At 42.0% G+C, this 22696-nt stretch overlaps 1 pseudogene; it reads left to right on the plus strand.

Annotated features, from left to right (window-relative positions):
- LOC134303320 (zinc finger protein 850-like) overlaps nucleotides 1-22696 on the plus strand; it is a 53774-nt pseudogene that overhangs the window by 14464 nt on the left and 16614 nt on the right.

Here is a 22696-nt window from a genome sequence, read left to right on the forward strand (position 1 = left end):
CCTCGACTGCCCTGGGACTTATGTAAGGATCCTGTTTGTGGACTTCAGCTCGGCTTTCAACACTGTCAACCCTGGAATTCTCTCCTACAAACTCTCCCAGCTCACTGTGCCCCCTGCCATGTGTCAGTGGATTACCAGCTTCCTGACAGGCAGAACACAGCAGGTGAAGCTAGGAGAAGTCACTTCTCACACTCGGACAGTCAGTACTGGTACTCCTCAGGGAAGTGTTATCTCACCACTGCTCTTTTCACTCTACACCAATGACTGCATCTCCAGTGACCCATCTGTGAAACTCTTGAAGTTTGCAGATGATACTACAATCATTGGTCTGATTCGCGACGGAGACGAATCTGCTTACCGGCGAGAGGTCGACCAGCTGGTGCACTGGTGCAGTCAGAACAACCTGGAGCTTAACACGCTCAAGACTGTAGAGATGACAGTGGACTTCAGAAAACACTCACCAGCACGGCTCCCACTCACAATTTTAGGCAGTCCTGTTTCAACTGTGGAGTCCTTCAAGTTTTTGGGCACTATCATTTCCCAGGACCTGAAGTGGGAGTATAACATCAACTCCACCATCAAGAAAACGCAACAGAGAATGTTCTTTCTGCGGGAAATGCGAAAGCTGGGACTGCCACAGGAGCTGCTAAGACAGTTCTACACTGCGGCCATCGAATCAGTTCTGTGCACTTCCATCACAGTCTGGTTTGGTGCAGCCATCATTGGTGCTCCTCTCCCCTCTCTCCAGGACTTGTATACTTCAAGAACCAAGAAACGGGCAGAGAAAATTATCACTGACTCCTCACACCCTGGACATTACTTTATCCAACCCCTCCCCTCCGGCAGGCGCTATAGATCCATCCACATTAAAACCACCAGATTTAAAAGCAGTTTCTTCCCACAGGCGATCTCCCTACTAAATAAATAAATGACTGATAATACATAACACGTAAGCGTAAAAATATTCATCTGCTGCCAAATTGACTACACTGTAGTACTCATCCTACATGTTGTGCACTTTACTGTTTTGTAAATATTTCAGATGCTGCTAAATTACATATCTGTATATTGTGTGTATATAATCTTATAGTTTGGATAATTTTTGTGATTTTGTGTTTAATGTTTAATGTATACGTTGCTTGTAGAGATACCATCAGCCGGAAACAAATTCCTTGTGTGTATCCACATACCTGGCCAATAAATCTGATTCTGATTCTGATTCTGATATATACATGATTGTTTGTGCTGATGGTATATACAGGTGAGATGGTTCACTTGTGAGTAGTGCAGAGTGCAGTGATACTTTTAAAGTGGTGTGGAAGAGTTTAGCAGGGTTACAGTTACAGAGTGATGCGCTGGTGCTGAGCTGTCTGAGCTTCAAGATCAGCTTGGATGGAATCACCGTGTGAAATGCTGAACTGAAGTCGATAAGAAGCATTCTAACATAGGTGTTATGGCCGTCCAAGTGGGTCAGTTCAGTGTGAAGTGCTGTGGAGATAGCATCCTCTACTGACCTGTTGCGACGATAAGCAAACTGATGCTGGTCTAGTGTAGCAGGATTTCAAGTGAGGAAGAACTTGGAGATGATGGGCGTGAGAGCAACAGGTCTTTCAGAAGCAGTTGAATGTTTTGGTACTGGCACGATGGTGGCTGTCCTGAAGCTCGTTGGAATCACAGTCTGGGCCAGAGACAGATTGAAATGCTGCTTAGCACAAGCTTTAAGCACAAGCCCAGATGCTCCACCAGGGCCAGCTGCCTTCCTAGCATTCACCTTGTTTATCCTTGGTGGAGAGTGTGATTGGCTGCTCATCTGGAGGAAGATCTGTTTTCCGAGCGAGTGTAGAAGTTATTTAACTTATTGGGGAGCAAGTCTTCAGCATAGGGAGCTGCATTGTGTGGATCCCTGGAGATACCTTTCTTCAGACTGGATCTGGCTGTGCTGTAGGCTGCTCGGTCTCCAGACCTGAAGTACACGCGCCGCCATCTTACCCAAGGACGTAAACGTGTATTGGGGCTAGGGTTGGGCGGTATGACGATATTACCGTATACCGCGGTATTTAAAAATAGTGACGGTATTCAAAAATGGTGACGGTATTTTTTAAATGTGAAGCGCCAAATTTCTGCTTCAGGTTTACCTTGAAAACTGAGACTTTAGGACATGCGCGCATCCACAGTGAGGGAGGGGTGGGAGGGGTAGGCGGTTGGAGCTCGCTGATTGGCTGTGGGGTGCTCACTGGTGATAACACAGAGAGGCGAGTAAAGAGCCACACTGGCTAGCGTTAGCTGTGAGCTAACAAGCAGAAACTGAAAAACGGCTCGTCTTTTAATTTTTCAAAATCAAAATTTTTTATCAGTTCAACCGGAAATGAACACAAGTGCGTGCATGCGCGGACGTGTACTTATTTACTAAATATATCTTCGGTATAGAACTTAATTCTGGATTACAGGCAGAACTAATCGTACACGTTCATACACTTTTAAGAAATATCTGTAACTATAAACTAAGCAGTTAACTTTTGAAATATATTGAAGTGTGTAGCTGCTATTATTCTGTTTTGTGTGGGCAGAGAGAGATTACAATGCCAAAATGTTATGTGTTAATGTTTATGTTAAAGTGTAATTGATACACATGCATTTATACTTATGTGTATTTATTATAGATCAGATAAGATAAGCAATGTTTGACGTTCAGATTGTTAAATCTTTTTATAATAAAACATTGAAATATTGTAATTACACTCAAGTGTGTACACTGTAAAGTTACACACGTTACACAAGTTACCCCCCCCCCCGTATACCGCTGTATTTCCTGAAGACGGTATGACGGTATGAAAATCGGCAATATCGCCCAACCCTAATTGGGGCTGTATTGTTATTATTATTATTATTATTATTATTATTATTATTATTATTATTATTAAATCTGCTGAAACCCTGTTTGAACAAAGGTTTATAGATCGTCTTTTTTGACAGATAGTGTAGAAGTACGTGTCTGTTAGTTCTAACTTAAGTGCTTAATAAAGAAGTTGGTCGTTACTACCAACAATAACAAACTTATTTATTTTTTCTTCACAAAACAAAGAAATTTCAGGTGAAGGATCCATAATCCCTGTGGAACACGTCACCTCTGAGGAACACCTCACCCAAGCGGACCAACAGTGTGGAGGTTTCCAGATGAAACCTGTGAAGAAGGAAGAACCTGAAGATGAAGATGAACTCAGTAAGATTTTTCTTTGGGTTTTAATTTATAAAATCTCAGTTTGGGTGAACAATGTGTTTCCTTTCTAACATTTACTAACAATCTTTATTATTTATAATGTTATAAATGTAGTTTATTATTTATAATGTTATAAATGTAGTTTATTATTTATAATGTTTGTAACGGTAGTGTTGTTTATACCATCACTATTAATAAATCAGGGTCCCACTAGTCTGTCATATGCCGTACTACGATATAATCATTCTCAACCACAGAAAATATCAGCAAAGTGTGTATTGTAGACATGTACAAAAACGAACATTATTAACCACGTATAACCCAAATCTTTATTTATAAAGATGTACAATATAATTATACATACACTATACTCTTTTACAGAATGTCCATTTCTGTAACAGCATGACTTGGATCGATCTCACCAGTTAGTCCTTTTGTTGATAAGGTAGAGATACCAATATGAATGCAGATGGACTTGCTACACTGGAGATCCTGAAGTCCAATGAACTTTTCTTTCATACAGCTCCTTTGCAATCTTTTGCATAAGTCCAGCAATAATCCACCAGTTCTTATGAGCATGCGGTTAGGAACTCCAAAGCCATGAAAACTACAAATCCGTATTGAGCATAAAAACAGCGTTTCCTCAATCTGTATCTCCCAAACAACATTTAACAGCCGGTTTAGTTTTTCTCTCTCCTTCTGGTCCAGTGTCCTTCTTCTTTTATCCCTTTTTCCTCAACTCTCTATCTCATTATCAGTCCTGATTGGTCAGCGCCGGTTTAACATTTAAATTCATTATGGAACCGCAGGGAAATCGGTTACACACCCCCCTTTTCAGTTGAAAGGACTCCCGGTCCGAAGTATTTTTTAAGATTAACCACGTGTACTACATCTACATTATTGGGAGTATCAATAAACTGAACTTTATAATTTACCTTACCGAGGCATCTGAGAATTCTTGCTGGACCTTTCCACTTTGGTGCTAATTTTGCACAGAAACCAGTCTCAGCTTTGGACAACGGATGAGCCTTAACCCACACTTGTTCACCAACTTGAAAATGTTAAGATTTTCTTCTCTTATTATAGTAGTGGGCTTGTTTACATTGGGCTTTTTCCACATTGGAGCGTACCTGCTCAATGAGTCGCTGCTGTTTGGCAATGTTCTCGTATGCATCATGTTCTGGGGTAAGTGGTTTTTGAGCAAGCCTTTCCAATGGCCCCTTCAACTTCCTGCCTAGTGCAACTTCAGCTGGCGTAAATCCTGTACTCTCTTGCCATGCTGTGTTGATGGCATACCGGAACTCTGAGATCCACCTATCCCATTCTCTATGATGTTCCTGAACATATGATGCCATCATTGTCTTTAGTGTTCTGTTGACACGCTCTGTCATGTTGGTCTGTGGGTGGTATGCTGTAGTCAGTTTTTGGATGACACCCCATTGCTTGCATACTGAATTTAAAAGCTGTGATGTAAATTGTGCCCCTCGATCTGACACCAAATAGACAGGAGTACCCCATCTTGTAAAGATGTCTTTGATGAGTATTGCTGCAATGTGTGGTGCTTTTGCCACTCTCAATGGAAAAATTTCCACCCACTTACTACAGTAATCAACCACAACTAGCAAATACTCATTTTGTTTACGGCTTTTGGGAAAAGGACCCATAATGTCCACTCCAAGCATATATCCCGGCTCCAATACAGGTGTTGATTGGAGGTATCCCGATAGTTTAGTTATCCTTGGCTTGACCTTTTGGCATACTGCACATTCTTTGCAGTGTCTCCAAACGTCTTTCCTGATGTCTGGCCAATATGCTACATCCAGCAACCTACGAAGGGTCTTTATTCTTCCTAAATGGCCACTAAGAGGATTTTGATGTGCATATTGCAGAAACGTTTCTCTTAGGGATTTGGGGATGAACAGCTGAAAAGTATGACCTCGGTCCTGCTTGGAAACTGACCGAAACAAATAGCTATTTTTCAGAGTATAATGAATTCTATTTGGATCTGGGTTTGACTCTATATCTTTTATTAGCGCTTGTACCTCTGCATCCTCCTGTTGGGCCTGGCTTACTTCTGTCCACTCAATTGGTAACCTTTCACTTGGTATCACAGTTTTGCAGACTGCTATAATGTCTGGTTGAGCCTGGGCTACTTGATTATGTGACAAAGTGTCTGGAACAATGTTACATTGACCCTTTCGATAGACTACTTTGAAATCATAACCTTGAAGTCTTAGAACCCATCTGGTAGGTCTTGAAGAAGGATTTGGATGATTAAAAACCCACATAAGTGCAGCATGGTCCGTTATCACTTCAAAGTGGGTTCCTTCTAAATAAGACCTCCATTTCTCAGTAGCCCATACAACGGCCAAACATTCTTTTTCAGATACCGAATATGCCTTCTCTGCTTGGTTGAACAATCTGGAAGCATAAGCATTTACATGCTCTTCTCCCTCTTCCTCTTGTGTTAAGACTGCTCCAATTCCATACTCACTTGCATCTGTCTGCACTCTAAACTGTTTGTGGAAATCAGGTGGTTTGAGGATTGGTGCAGATAGAAGTGTGTTCTTTATGTCCTTAAAAGCTTTCTGGCACTCTTGAGTCCAATTCCACCTCACGTCTTTTCTTTTCAGAGCGTGTAATGGTGCAGCTCTTATAGAGAAATTGGGAATATAGCGATGGTACCATCCTGCTAAACCCAGGAATCGTTGGACTTCCTTTATATTCTTTGGGGTATGAAATTCCTTAACAGCTCTCACTTTGTCTGTATCATTCTGGATTCCCTCGCTAGAGATAACATGCCCCAGAAAAGTAAGTGCTTTCTGCATCAAGTTGCATTTCTTCAGGTTCAAAGTCAAGCCTGCTCACCCTAGACACTGAAACAGTTCTTCAATATCTTTTAGATGTTGCTCTTCACTCCGGGAATATATGACCACATCATCAATATAGATGAAACAGTTCTTTCCTTTCATACTTCGTAATACATTCTCCATTAATCGTTGAAATGTGGCTGCCGAATTTTTTAGGCCAAAAGGAAGACGCAGAAATTCGAATTTTCCTCTGTGGGACACAAAAGCTGTTTTCTGTACACTCTGAGGATCCATTCCAACTTGCCAATACCCACTTCTCAAATCAAAGGTACTGAACAAGGAAGCTCCATGTAATGACTCTAAAATGTCTTGTATTTGAGGCATTGGAAAAGCATCTAAATGCGTTTTGTTATTTAGAGCTCGGTAGTCAATGCAGAAACGCATACCACCATCTTTCTTCGGTACTAACACCACTGGAGCCGCCCATGGAGAGTTAGATGGTCATATAATCTGTTTCTCCAGCATCTCATCAATAGTTATAAATGTTATAAATGTATTTTACTATTTTCTGCTTCAGAACTGAACAAGGATTTCTCCTGCTCCTCGTGTCCACGTTCCTCTACAACCCAAAATCACCTCCACAATCACATCAAGAGCTGCAACCATGATAAATATGATGATGCGCTGGTGAAGATTAAGACTGAACATGAGGATCTGACGCCCACCAGAAGCTCCAGTAATCAGCAAACGTCCTCTGGTACTGTCAGCATTAACACCTCTCTCAGTCCCACACAGGAAGAAGGAAACGTCTGCTCACAGTGTGGGAAGAGCTTCAGTACCCGGAGTTATCTCAAAAGACACCAGCGCATTCACACTGGAGAGAAACCGTATCAGTGCTCACAGTGTGGGAAGAGCTTTAGTACCCAGAGTTATCTCAAAAAACACCAGCTCATTCACACTGGAAAGAAACCATGTCAGTGCTTACAGTGTGGGAAGAGTTTTAGGTACCAGAGTGATCTCAAAGAACACCAGCGCATTCACACTGGAGAGAAACCGTATCAGTGCTCACAGTGTGGGAAGAGTTTTAATCGTCAAAGTCATCTCAAAATACACCAGCGCATTCACACTGGAGAGAAACCGTATCAGTGCTCACAGTGTGGGAGGAGTTTTAATCAACAGAGAACTCTGACAAGACATCAGCGCATTCACACTGGAGAGAAACCGTATCTGTGCTCACAGTGTGGAAAGAGTTTTAAGCGTCAAAGTTATCTCAAAGACCACCAGCGCATTCACACTGGAGAGAAACCGTATCAGTGCTCACAGTGTGGGAAGAATTTTACGCAACAGAGTAATCTCAAAGAACACCAGCGCATTCACACTGGAGAGAAATCGCATCAGTGCTCACAGTGTGGGAAGAGTTTTCATCAACAGGGTAATCTCAAAATACACCAGCGCATTCACACTGGAAATAAACCGTATCAGTGCTCACAGTGTGGGAAGAGTTTTAATCAACAGAGAACTCTGAAAATACACCAGCGCATTCACACTGGAGAGGAACCGTATCAGTGCTCACAGTGTGGGAAAGCTTTTAGGTACCAGAGTGAACTCAAAAAACACCAGTGTATTCACACGGGAGAGTAACCGTGTCAGTGCTCACAGTGTGGAAAGAGTTTTAATACACAGAGTGATCTTAAAATACACCAGCGCATTCACACTGGAGAGAAACCATGTCAGTGCTCACAGTGTTGGAAAACTTTTAATCAGCAGAGTGAACTAAAACACCAGAATAAAATATAAATCCTTCTTCGAGTGAGTGAGTGAGTAGATGAACAGATGTGGAGCACAAAGGTCATCACGCTCTGTATAATCCGGTGGAGAGGTTAGATCAGTGTTTCTCAACCTTTTTCAGTCATGGCACCCCATTTAAAGTATTCAAAATCTCGAGTCACCCCAGTCTAAAATGTATTAAAAAGCTGAATAGCGACTTTACTTTGACCGGTGGTAAAGTTCAGAAGCAGACAATTCAAGTCATGTCCAAACTTGCAAAAACCCGAAAGGTGAACTGAACAACTGAGATGACTTGTTTATCAGCTGTGTGAGCTCTAAAACTCCAACTTCCAAAACTTTCAAACTATTTCTATTTCTGAAAATCTCTCCTTTGAAAATTTCCTACTTTGAATGACTGTGTTGCCTCTTTTCAACTCGTATAGAGAGGTGTGGTGAGCAGAAGATGAACTATCCTTAAGATCACGTAAGGAAATAGATGCCGCCCACCATGCAGGTCACCCACTTGTGGTCAGTAGGTGATTCTAAAAGCTTAGTTTTGCCTCACAAAAGAAACTGATCTGATTGTAGAAGTGAACTCTTAATATCACTAACATAATAAAAGAACTAAATCTAAATACTGATATATAGATTAAACAGCTCTAATACACAGAAATCAATACAGATGTGATTTAAGCATGCAGTACTGATGTTCTTCAGCTGTGTGTACAGTATACTGGTATAACATCATTCCTAACACTAGATCTCCACTCACACACTGTATTAATATAGATACGATAGATAAATGGTATAGTTATGGTACAGGAGGTTTTTGGTCTGTCGGTCCTGGATTCTGTAAAGTTACTTTGAGACAATGTTTATTGTAAATAGCTCTGCATTCATAAATTTGACTTGACTGCTTACTGGGACAGTCTGTCTGATGATTTTATTCATAATAAATTCATGAAATAGTCCATTAGCAGCGTTCTGCTACATCAGTGTCTCCAGACAGATCGATGCTTTATTTAACCGACTGTGGGGAAATGAAACACAAGACGTTTGGACTTTTCTGCCCCCCAGTAAACTGAACTTTAATACTTTGAAGTTGAAGCATTGAGTGCTAACTAAAATTATGTGTACAGCTACATCAGGTATATCAACATTTACCTCAGGTGTGTTGGATCATTGGCCAAAAAAGTGTACAGTGTGGTACAGTACAGTGTGGTACAGTACAGTATGATGCAGTACAGTGTGGTACAGTACAGTGTGGTACAGTACAGTATGATGCAGTACAGTGTGGTACAGTACAGTATGGTACAGTATGGTGAGGTACAGTACAGTGAGGTACAGTACAGTGTGGTACAGTACAGTGTGGTACAGTACAGTGTGGTCACCCACCACTATGGTACAGTACAGTGTGGTACAGTACAGTGTGGTACAGTACAGTGAGGTACAGTACAGTGAGGTACAGTACAGTGTGGTACAGTACAGTGTGGTACAGTACAGTGTGGTCACCCACCACTATGGTACAGTACAGTGTGGTACAGTACAGTGAGGTACAGTACAGTATGGTACAGTACAGTATGGTACAGTACAGTGTGGTACAGTACAGTATGGTACAGTACAGTATGGTGCAGTACAGTATGGTACAGTACAGTGTGGTACAGTACAGTGTGGTACAGTACAGTATGGTACAGTACAGTGTGGTGCAGTACAGTATGGTACAGTACAGTGTGGTACAGTACAGTGTGGTACAGTACAGTATGGTACAGTACAGTGTGGTTAGTATTGGAGTCACTAATCAGTAGAAATAATAAGAGAATGTGGATAGTGGGATTAGAACCTGTACTGTACCGTACTGTCCTGTGCTGATACACTCCAGTCTGGATTTAAGTTTTAATCTAACTAGGATTTATTTATGATTGGAAAATCAAACCCACAACCTTCAGTTTCCTCTAGTTGTTGAGTTCTTCTTCACATGTTGATGAATTTCAGGTGAAGGATCCATAAACCACATGAAGCCTGTGAAGAAGGAAGAAGCTGAAGATAAAGATGAACTCAGTAAGATATTTTTTATCTTGAACAAAATAAAAAATTTTAATACTACCACTACCACAATCTTCAATACTACCACAGCCACCACTACTAGTACTACTATTACTAGAACTAAATTCTAATGTAATTGTATAGCACTTTTTACAATAGACATTGTCTCATAGCAACTTTACAGAATCCAGGACCGACAGACCAAAAACCTGCTGTTGAGCAGCACAGGGCGACAGTGGCAGGAAAAACTCCCTTAAAATTACAGGAATAAACCAGAACTTGGCAGGGATCTCCATCCTCCCTGGGTGGCCACTCCACTCTGTTTTCACTCTGTACCACATTCCACTTGACCCCACATATTGAAACTTGTCTACTTTCATCACCTCAATTCCTTTTTCTACCCTTTGTGCCACCCTCCCTTTCATTCATGCAGATTCACTCCTGCTAACTTTTGTTCCACTTCTCTCCAGTGCTCACCTCCATCTCTCCAGGCTCAACTTAACCTGCTCACTTCTCCTGCTACAGATCACAGTGTCATCAGCAAACATCATATTCCTGTCTGATCTCGTCTGTCAGCCTCAAATTCCTCATATCCCAGTTCCTCTCTTGGCACTTTATCATGAGCTTCCTCTAGAAAAACCCACAGTGCAGCTTCTTCTGGCCTTCCCTAAACTTCTCCATCAACATTCTCAAAATGCAAACATCAAATCTGCTCACAAACTCTTACTTGTTTTCTCAGTCTAGCTTCCACCACTCTTTCCCAGATCTTCATACTGTGTTCCTCTTGTCTGGCCAGTTGCTTCAAGTCCTTTTCACTTTCCCTAGTGTCCAACTTCTCATGTAGCTCAGCATACGCCCTTTTCTTTATCTTCACCACATCTTCTTGTACTTCTGCCTCCTTGTCTGTCTGGAGATTCCAGTTCACCGACCTCTTCCTTCTTAAACTTTCCTGCACTATTCCACCTCCAAATCTCTTTTTCTTCCTCTTTTTGCACCTTCCACTTTGTGGTCATTGCCCAGTTGTCTTGCTCCCCTTCACCACCATCCAGTGCCTGTCTCACCTCTGATTTTATCACCAGTCTTTTTCCTTTACCTTCCCCTATCTGATCCTTGATTCACCCTCTCTCCTCCTGCTCACCTCCAGAACCATCCTGCAGACCAGCATCTGGTGCTGTCAAACCACAGTTCTTCCACCTTAGATTCCAGACCAATGTCACTGTTCAGGATGAATCACGTTACAGGACTTTAGCATCGGATCTCAGTTTAACATTTACTAACAATCTTTATTATTTATAATGTTATAAATGTATTGTGGCATCGTGCCTATAGCAGTTAGTGCCAGTAATTAGGGGGCGGAGCATTCATGTTTCCCAGAATGCTCCCTGGGTTCAGTCTAGTTACCGTGAAAGTGTTTCATGGCTGGGTCTGTGGGGTCCGCCTGCGTTTGCATGTGAAAGTAACACTACAAGTACTGTAGTACTGTTCAAAAGTACGTGTATCTTGGTGAGTGAGTTTAATAAACTGCTGAAATGAGTAATTTCCCTGCCTCTGGGTCCTTCACTTCGTCACAGTATTTTATTAATTATTTTTTATAAATGTATCTTATTATTTATACTTAAGTGTTCCAAGATGGCGCCGAGTATGGCTGCCGTGTTGCGAGCTCCCTCCAGTGTTTGTAGTTTTTTGTTAATTTTATGTATATATGTAACTTTTTTTACACTAAATGTTGCCTGCACCTTTATCTACGACAGACAGACACTTTTGGACATAAGATCTTCAATAACTCACCGCGCACCGGACTTCGAATTTCTCAACGAAGTTCCATTGTTTGTAAACACAGACCAGCCCCCATTCACCTGGGCAACGCGTCCGAGGAAACGCCGCAGACGCCGGAAAAGGGGCAGCAGAGCCGAAGTCCTGGTCAGGCTGAGATGGCGTGCTAACCGTCCTCCTCTCCCCAGCATACTGCTGGCAAACGTACAGTCCTTGGACAACAAACTCAGCGAACTCGGGGCACGGATCTCTTTCCAGCGAGAGACAAGGGACTGCTGTATTAACTGCCTCACAGAAACGTGGTTATCATCGGACACGCAGGACCAAGCCATTGAACCAGCGGGATTCTCTGTGCACCGCGCCGACAGAACAAAGGACCTCTCCGGGAAGAGTAAAGGAGGTGGTGTATGTTTTATGATCAACAATGCTTGGTGTGATCAGAGAAATGTTCACTTCATCAAATCTTTCTGCTCCCCGGACCTGGAATACCTCATCATCTCGTGCAGACCGCTGTGGCTACCGAGAGAGATTTCAGGAGTCATTGTTACGGCTGTGTACATCCCACCGCAGGCTGATACGGACTTGGCACTTGGGAAACTGTACGAGGCGATTAACAAGCAGGAAACCGCGCGTCCTGAGGCCGCTTTTATTGTTGTTGGGGACTTTAACAAAGCAAACTTTTGCAAAGTTTCACCAAAGTTTTTCCAGCATATTACCTGCAAAACACGGAAAACACGCACGCTGGACCACTGTTACAGCCCCTTCCGCAATGCTTACAAAGCCCTCCCCCGCGCTCCTTTCGGCAAATCGGATCACTCTACCTATAGGCAGAAACTGAAACGGGAACCGCCTACTCTCAGGGAGGTACGTCACTGGTCGGACCAATCAGACTCTATGCGCCAGGACTGTTTTGATGACGTTGACTGGGAGATGTTCAGAGAAGCGTCCAATAACAACATTGATGAGTACACTGACACAGTCACTGGGTTCATCAGTAAGTGCATAGATGATGTTGTTTCCACTAAAACTATCCGTGTGTATCCGAACCAGAAACCATGGCTGAACTGTGAGGTCCGTGCAGCCCTGAACGAACGTACTGCTGCTTTTCAATCAGGAAATACAGAGGAGTATAAAAAAGCCAGCTATGCCCTCCGTAAAACCATTAAAGCAGCTAAACGCGAGTACAGAGCAAAAGTGGAATCGCAGTTCAACAGCACCAACGTGAGAAGCATGTGGCAGGGACTAAACACAGTAACGGACTATAAAGTAAAAACTCGCGGTGCAGTAAACATCAGTGCTGCACTTCCAGACGAGCTAAACACCTTTTACGCCCGTTTTGAGGCAAATCACACGGCGCCTCTGGTAGAACCCACCGCTACTGAACCGAACACACTCACTGTCTCTGTGGCTGATGTGCGCAGATCTTTTAAACGCATTAACACCCGCAAGGCAGCCGGACCGGACGGAATTTCTGGACGTGTCCTTAAAGTCTGTGCGAATCAGCTAGCAGGAGTGTTCACAGACATTTTCAATCTCTCTCTTTCTCTCTCAGTCATGCCAGCATGCTTCAAACTGGCCACCATTGTCCCCATCCCAAAGACTGCTACTGCTTCTGCCTCATGCTTAAATGACTGGCGCCCAGTTGCTCTGACCTCTGTCATAAGCAAGTGCTTCGAGAGGCTGGTCAGAGACTTAATCTGCTCATCACCGCCTGAAACCCTGGACCCTCTACAGTTCGCTTACAGACAGAACAGGTCCACTGATGATGCTATAGCCCTGACACTACACACTGCTCTATCTCACCTGGACAAGAAGGACACATATGTGAGAATGCTGTTCGTAGACTACAGCTCAGCTTTCAACACCATTGTACCTTCGAGACTGGACATTAAGCTCCACGACCTGGGTCTGAACAGTTCTCTGTGCAGCTGGATCCTGGACTTTCTGTCTGATCGACGCCAGGTGGTCAGGATGGGAAACATCACCTCCTCCTCACAGACCCTCAACACCGGAGCCCCCCAGGGCTGCGTTCTGAGTCCCCTGCTCTACTGCCTGTACACACATGACTGCACTGCTAGTCACAGCTCCAACGTCATCATCAAATTTGCAGATGACACGACGATCATAGGTCTGATCTCCAACAACGACGAGACAGCCTACAGAGAGGAGGTCAGCTTCCTGACACACTGGTGCCAGGAAAATAACCTCTATCTGAACGTCAACAAGACCAATGAGCTGATTGTGGACTTCAGAAAGCAGGAGACAGCGCACGCCCCCATCACCATCAACGGAGCCACGGTGGAGAAGGTCAGCAGCTTTAGGTTCCTCGGGGTCCACATCACTGAGGACCTCACATGGACAGAACACACCACACGGGTGGTGAAGAAGGCCCAACAACGCCTCTTTTTCCTCAGACGGCTCAAGAGGTTTGGCATGAGTACCCGTATCTTTAGGACTTTTTACACGTGCACTGTGGAAAGTGTATCGACAAGGCTGCATCACCGCCTGGTACGGGAGCTGCACTGCTCTGGAACGGAAAGCCCTGCAGAGGGTCGTACGGACAGCTCAGCGTATCACCAGGGTTCAACTGCCAAACCTCCAAGACCTCTACACCAGCCGCTGCCTGAGGAAGACCAGGAGGATTATAAAGTACTCCACCCACCCGAGCCACTGCCTGTTTTTACAGCTGCCGAGCGGCAGGAGGTACAGGAGCATCAGGACCAGAACCAGCCGGTTCCGAGACAGCTTCTTTCCCCGAGCCATCAGACTGCTGAACAGCAATGGTCAAGCACACCCCTCATAATCTATACAGTGACCCCCCCCCCCCATACCCCCCACCACCATACAACCCATTCTGCACTCTGCACTTTACCATGTGTATTCATATCTCGCACAATAACTGTACATCTCGGACTTATTATTCAATTGTATTTTATATATTTATACTCATTCACTTTTTATAATTGTGTACATCTGCACATAAAGAGTCCTGCATTATATCTGTATATACTGAAATGGTGCTAGTTTTATTCTGTAAGCTTTATTCTGTAAGTTAAGGTGTATATTTTTGTTTTATGTGTGAGGGACCAAGCACCTAAGCATTTCACTCACCTTTCACACCTGTGTTAATGTGATGTGACAATAAAGTGATTTGATTTGATCATAAATGTATTTTATTATTTATAATGTTATAAATGTATTTTATTATTTATAATGTTATAAATGTATTTTATTATTTATAATGTTATAAATGTATTTTATTATTTATAATGTTATAAATGTATTTTATTATTTTCTGCTTCAGAACTGAACAAGGATTTCTCCTGCTCCTCGTGTCCACGTTCCTCTACAACCCAATATCACCTCCACAATCACATCAAGAGCTGCAACCATGATAAATATGATGATGCGCTGGTGAAGATTAAGACTGAACATGAGGATCTGACGCCCACCAGAAGCTCCAGTAATCAGCAAACGTCCTCTGGTACTGTCAGCATTAACACCTCTCTCAGTCCCACACAGGAAGAAGGAAACGTCTGCTCACAGTGTGGGAAGAGCTTCAGGTTCCAGAGTGCTCTCAAGATACACCAGCGCATTCACACAGGAGAGAAACCGTATCAGTGCTCACAGTGTGGGAAGAGCTTCAGGTCCCGAAATGAACTCAAAATACACCAGCGCATTCACACTGGAGAGAAACCACATCAGTGCTCACAGTGTGGGAAGAGTTTTAATACACAGAGTAATCTCAAAATACACCAGCGCATTCACACTGGAGAGAAACCGTATCAGTGCTTACAGTGTGGGAAGAGTTTCACTGGACAGAGTGCTCTCAAAACCCACCAGCGCATTCACACTGGAGAGAAACCATACCATTGCTCACAGTGTGGGAGGAGTTTTAATGCACAAAGTCATCTCAGTTCCCACCAGCGCATTCACACTGGAGTGAAACTGTATCAGTGCTCAGAGTGTGGGAAGAGTTTTAATACACAGTATAATCTCAAAACCCACCAGCGCATTCACACTGGAGAGAAACCATATCAGTGCTCACAGTGTGGTAAGAGATTTAATACACAGAGTGATCTCAAAACCCACCAGCGCATTCACACTGGAGTGAAGCCGTATCAGTGCTTACAGTGTGGAAAGAGTTTTACTACACCGAGCCATCTCAAAAAACACCAGCGCATTCACATTTTACAGAAATGATGCTCACAGTGTGGGAACTGCTTTAGACACAAGTGTGACACATCAGATTATACCAAACAGGCTAAAATAAAAATATATAAATGCCTCGAGTGAGTGAGTAATGGGAAAATGGTTAGCAATGAATTCATTGTACTGTGTAATTAATAGCTAATAATCAATTACAGGGCACCACTGTCAGTTTTAAGAAAATTGGCTCTATGAACGCAAGCTCTGTGATGTGTTTCCGTTTAGCTTTAGTCGGGCAGTCTAGCTTCTGGTTAAAAGCCTCTTTATTATGTAAACATATCTTTTATATCTACACTCTTTGATTATTTTATCAGTTCTACAATTACAGACTGTAGTTCATCTGTTTCTCTCTATACTGTGTTAGCCTCCTTTCTGTTCTTGATAATCAGGACCCCCACAGAGCAGGTATTATTTAGGTGATGGATGATTCTCAGCACTGCAGTGACACTGACATGGTGGTGGTGTGTTAGTGTGTGTTGTGCTGGTGTGAGTGGATCAGTCACAGCAGCGCTGCTGGAGTTGTTAAATATCATGTCCACTTACTTACACTTACTGTCCACTCTATTAGACACTCCTACCTAGTTGGTCCACCTTCGCTCATCTATTGCTGCTGTTTGAGTTGGTCATCTTCTAGACCTTCATCAGTGGTCCCAGGACGCTGCCCACGGGGTGCTGTATTTATCACCTTATTTACTCATACCAGCACAACACACACTAACACACCACCACCATGTCAGTGTCACTGCAGTGCTGAGAATCATCCACCACCTGAAAAATACCTGCTCTGTGGGGGTCCTGACCATTGAAGAACAGCATGAAAGGGGGCTAACAATGCATGCAGAGAAACAGATGGACAACAGTCAGTAATTGTAGAACTACAAAGTGCTTCTATATGGTAAGTGGAGCTGATAACATGGACAGTGAGTGTAGAAACAAGCAGGTAGCATTCATTTCATGATGAATAGACCACTTGAATGGTGTTAAGGACTTGAAATGAAAGTCATTTTTTTCTCTTTTGTAATGCAAGGTTTTGAATTGAACAGCATATACAGTGTATTACAAAAGTGAGTACACCCCTCACATTTCTGCAAATATTTCATTATATCTTTTCATGGGACGACACTATAGACATGAAACTTGGATATAACTTAGAGTAGTCAGTGTACAGCTTGTATAGCAGTGTAGATTTACTGTCTTCTGAAAATAACTCAACACACAGCCATTAATGTCTAAATAGCTGCAACATAAGTGAGTACACCCCACAGTGAACATGTCCAAATTGTGCCCAAAGTGTCAATATTTTGTGTGACCACCATTATTATCACTGCCTTAACCCTCCTGGGCATGGAATTCACCAGAGCTGCACAGGTTGCTACTGGAATCCTCTTCCACTCCTCCATGATGACATCACGGAGCTGGTGGATGTTAGACACCTTGAACTCCTCCACCTTCCACTTGAGGATGCGCCACAGGTGCTCAATTGGGTTTAGTCCATCACCTTTACCTTCAGCTTCCTCAGCAAGGCAGTTGTCATCTTGGAGGTTGTGTTTGGGGTCGTTATCCTGTTGGAAAACTGCCATGAGGCCCAGTTTTCGAAGGGAGGGGATCATGCTCTGTTTCAGAATGTCACAGTACATGTTGGAATTCATGTTTCCCTCAATGAACTGCAGCTCCCCAGTGCCAGCAACACTCATGCAGCCAAAGACCATGATGCTACCACCACCATGCTTGACTGTAGGCAAGATACAGTTGTCTTGGTACTTCTCACCAGGGCGCCGCCACACATGCTGGACACCATCTGAGCCAAACGAGTTTATCTTGGTCTCGTCAGACCACAGGGCATTCCAGTAATCCATGTTCTTGGACTGCTTGTCTTCAGCAAACTGTTTGCTGGCTTTCTTGTGCGTCAGCTTCCTTCTGGGATGACGACCATGCAGACCGAGTTGATGCAGTGTGCGGTGTATGGTCTGAGCACTGACAGGCTGACCTCCCACGTCTTCAACCTCTGCAGCAATGCTGGCAGCACTCATGTGTCTATTTTTTAAAGCCAACCTCTGGATATGACGCCGAACACGTGGACTCGACTTCTTTGGTCGACCCTGGCGAAGCCTGTTCCGAGTGGAACCTGTCCTGGAAAACCGCTGTATGACCTTGGCCACCATGCTGTAGCTCAGTTTCAGGGTGTTAGCAATCTTCTTATAGCCCAGGCCATCTTTGTGGAGAGCAACAATTCTATTTCTCACATCCTCAGAGAGTTCTTTGCCATGAGGTGCCATGTTGAATATCCAGTGGCCAGTATGAGAGAATTGTACCCAAAACACCAAATTTAACAGCCCTGCTCCCCATTTACACCTGGGACCTTGACACATGACACCAGGGAGGGACAACGACACATTTGGGCACAATTTGGACATGTTCACTGTGGGGTGTACTCACTTATGTTGCAGCTATTTAGACATTAATGGCTGTGTGTTGAGTTATTTTCAGAAGACAGTAAATCTACACTGCTATACAAGCTGTACACTGACTACTCTAAGTTATATCCAAGTTTCATGTCTATAGTGTTGTCCCATGAAAAGATATAATGAAATATTTGCAGAAATGTGAGGGGTGTGCTCACTTTTGTGATACACTGTATATTTAATACCCCTTGCTGCCAGCCTGACACTGATAAATTCTGTAATGACTTTAAGTCTTGATAACCTGCCGTAAGAAACATAAGAATAAAAAAAATCTAAATTCCTCGCATTTACAACAAAAATGTTTTTTTGGAAAAAGACATGTTAATAGTGTAACATCAAATTAATCAATTGACATGAAAATTTAAATGTCTAACATATAACATTTGATAATAAATAAAAGATAACTCTAATAATCTATATTAGATTATAAACTCTATAATTAATATATTTGCAAACAAAACTTTTTACACCTAATGAAAAGATTGAGGGTAAATTGGTAATATATCCAGTCAGATATTTTTAGTTTGTTTTATGTTTTATTAGGATTATAACGTCATGTTTTACACTTTGATATAACATTGTGATCTGATGAATCTACCGTTTCTGTCATGAATGTAACCAAACACAGTCATGAACAATTTGTATCTCCTATTCACCTCACTCACACGCTTCTGTAAGTAGATTGGGGGTCTGTTCTTTCTTGTACCAGTGTCTGGTGGAAGTTGAGATTGTTCTAAGCTTCAAGCTTCTCAGCATGAAATGGACAGATAAAGAGAGAAAACTTTAAAGAATAATTCATGGAATAGTCCTTTAGCAGCGTTCTGCTACATCAGGGTCTTCATATAGATATAAAAATGAAATATATAAATATAAATGAAACACAGAACTTTTGGACTTTTCTGCCCCCCAGTAAACTTAACTTTAATCATTTTAAACTTTGCTAACATGCTAAAAGTTAAAAGTTGGATCGTTCCATGTAAAACACCTTAGTATGAAACTGTAAAAGTCTCAATATTTAGGGATGCATCAATCTAAACTCATAATGTGTAACATGACATTAATGTCAAAGATGTAAACTATTATTAAACAGTGTAAACCCAGACAATCATATTATTTTACTGTAGGATGTTTTTATTATTATTTTCTTGATTATGGGTCAGTCTCCAGTTTTAGTGCATAGACTTCACATAGTCTCTTTCAACCAGAAAGCTGGTTCTTGAAATGCTTCTGTTCAGACTGTTTGCACCAGTTTTTATTCGAACCAATGATGTGTCTTCAACGGAGGGCTCTGCATAATGCAAGAAAACAGTAGTAACAAGATGGTGGAGTGCATAGATTATGCACTCTGAGAGCATTTGTGCTGTTATTTAAGATAGGCAAGCCTGCTTGCACGGTCAGGGCCATCCTGTTGGCACAGATGTTACAAATATAACTTGTTTTCGCATACAGCAGTTTCTACAGTTTGGGCAAATTTCTACTCATGCAAAAAGCACACACTCAAGTTTGGTATAGAAGTTAGGGGTTCATGTCAGCTTGTCAGAAGCTCACCTGGGAGTAGACGTACTGGCCAGGATTTTTCCTGATTAGATGAGCTCCTGCCAAGACTGCACAGGCCTCCCAGTCTAGAGGTGGCAGGATGATGAAAAGCTGATCTGTGAGGTTGTTCTTTTTTTCTTCTTTTGCTCTGTGTTACATGTATTAGTATCAGTTATTAGTTATGGTCATTTATGTGTCATTTATGTATTTTGCTTGTTATTGTTTGTTAATAAAATATCTACATATTGAACCTTAATCCTCGGTCTCATTATTGATTCCTGAAAGCTTCTGTCCTGTTTTCAGATAAATAAAAACATGTTTAGCCTCACTAAACATGTCCCAGTCAGTGTGCTCAATACAGTCCTAAAGAACAGATGGTTACTGCTGGCCAGGTCTTTTCCTGGTTTAGTTCTGGTTTGTAGTGACCGGTGAGCGTCTCTACGCTGGAATCAGCATAACAGAGATGTGGTCTGAGTATCCACATGTCCACATGTTGGTACAATTTAGGGAGCACAGACTCGAGATTTGCATGATTGAAATCTTCATTATTTTTATCTTTATGCAGTAATGCAGCGCTGTGAAAAAGTATTTAGCTGATTTTTCAATTTTCTCTGTTTTTGCATTTGTCACACTTTTACGTATCAGACCACAAAACAAATTTTTATAATGAAGACCAAATAAACACAAAATGTTTTTAAACAATGTATTGTAATGTAAAGTAATATTAGCATTGATCGCTAACTAAAATTATGTATAGAGCTACATTGAGAATATCAACATTTACCTCAGGTATGTTGGTACATTGGTTACAAATGACTCTATATTGCTAATATAACAATAATTACTGTGAATAGTACATAATGAAATCATTACATCTAATGTGTCATAACGTGACACTGATAAGCGTATCAGTATATAAATGCAAACATATATTTATACATGGTCAAAAGATTGATTGATCTTAAACAGAAGCTAAAGTGACAGAGTACCGTGTATTTTATTATTAAATATAATCTGTTGTTTGAGTGCTCAATATATGAAGAGATATAAGAACTTTGTGATCTCACCATTAATTCTTATGCTGCACAAACATGACTTACCTTCATCTGCACTAATGCGCTGCTGCAGACAGAAGTTCTCTCTCTTTAATTCCATTATTTTAGTAGTTTTAAAAACTCCAGCAGCGCTGCTGTGTCTAATCCACTCATACCAGCACAACACACACTAACACACCACCACCATGTCAGTGTCACTGCAGTGTTGAGAGTCATCCACCACCTAAATAATAATAAAGCATGTAGAGAAACAGATGGACTAACAGTCAGTAATTGTAGAACTACAAAGTGCTTCTATATGGTAAGTTTTTCAGGATGAACTCAAGTTCATATGTGTGTGAAGGCAAGCGAGCGAATACTTTTGGAAATATACTGTATATACAGTGGGGCCAAAAAGTATTTAGACAGCCACTGATTGTGCAGGTTCTCCTACTTAGAAAGATGAGAGAGGTCTGTAATTTTCATCATAGCTACACTTCAACTATGAGAGACAAAATGAGAAAAAAAATCCAGGAAATCACATTGTAGGATTTTTAAAGAATTGATTTGTAAATTATGGTGGAAAATAAGTATTTGGTCAAACAACAGTATTTCCTACGGAAACGTTCGACTCATCTACACAAGCTAGTGGTCGGATACTTCAATATGTTAAAATAATAAATCTGTCTCCACCGAACACTGACTCTAATGTTCAATGTGTTTTACTGAATGTACGCTCTCTTAATAACAAAGCATCACTCATTGCTCATGTTATTGTGGAGCGCAATATTGATCTGCTTTGTTTAACTGAAACTTGGCAGCAACCCAATGATTATGTTGCATTGAACCAAACTTTACCTGCTGATTATTTATATGTATCGCAACCACGTTTATCGGGTCGGGGTGGGGGACTTGCTGTGGTGTACCGGACTAATCTTAAAGTTAGAACGATCCCACTTCCCCCTGTGACCACATTTGAATGTCTTGCACTGCTCATTTCTGCCTCTAGATCTGTTTTAATTCTGCTTATCTACCGGCCACCCAAATTATCACCTGTTTTTATTTCTGAATTTTCTGACATGCTCACCTCTTTTATACCTGTGTACTCTAATGTACTGCTGCTTGGTGATTTTAATATTCATGTTGATTCTGAAAACTGCTCATTTGCCAAAAGTTTCTTAGATCTCCTTAAATGTTTTGACATCGCTCAGAATGTAAATTTTCCCACTCATAACAAAGGTCATACTCTGGACATTGTCTGTACTGTTGGCATCGCTCCCACTAACCTGCATGGTATTGAACTGTTTATTTCTGATCATAAGGCTGTGTTTTTTAATTTTGCCATACCATGTCTTCAGCGTGGGCAGCGTAAATCACACCAGTTCTCATTTAGGGACACTAGAAATATCACTCCTTCTCTCCTCATGGACATGCTCAGTCCGACTGATCAAACTGATCTTGATAGTCACAACACGGACCAGCTTGTGGCTCACTATGACAGTACTATCTCTGCAATCTTTAGTGAATTGGCACCACTAAAGACTCGCAAAGTAACCTTTACACAACCCGCACCCTGGTACACACCAGAGCTGCGTAAACTAAAAGCTGCAGGTCGTCAGCTTGAGCGTCGCTGGAGGAGAACTGGCTTGACGGTGCATGCACTCGCTTATAAAGATCACGTTGGCTGTTATAAAGAGGAACTGAAAAAAGCAAAAACATTTTACTACTCTAACCTCATTCAACACTCAAATGGCAATCCCAGAGCTCTTTTTCGAACAGTCAATAAGTTGATACGCCCACTGAATTGCTTTCCATTAACACCTTCAGTTGAACTCTGCTCACAGT

This window comes from Trichomycterus rosablanca, chromosome 2, assembly GCF_030014385.1.
Source record: "Trichomycterus rosablanca isolate fTriRos1 chromosome 2, fTriRos1.hap1, whole genome shotgun sequence".
In the NCBI taxonomy this organism is placed as follows: Eukaryota; Metazoa; Chordata; class Actinopteri; order Siluriformes; family Trichomycteridae; genus Trichomycterus; species Trichomycterus rosablanca.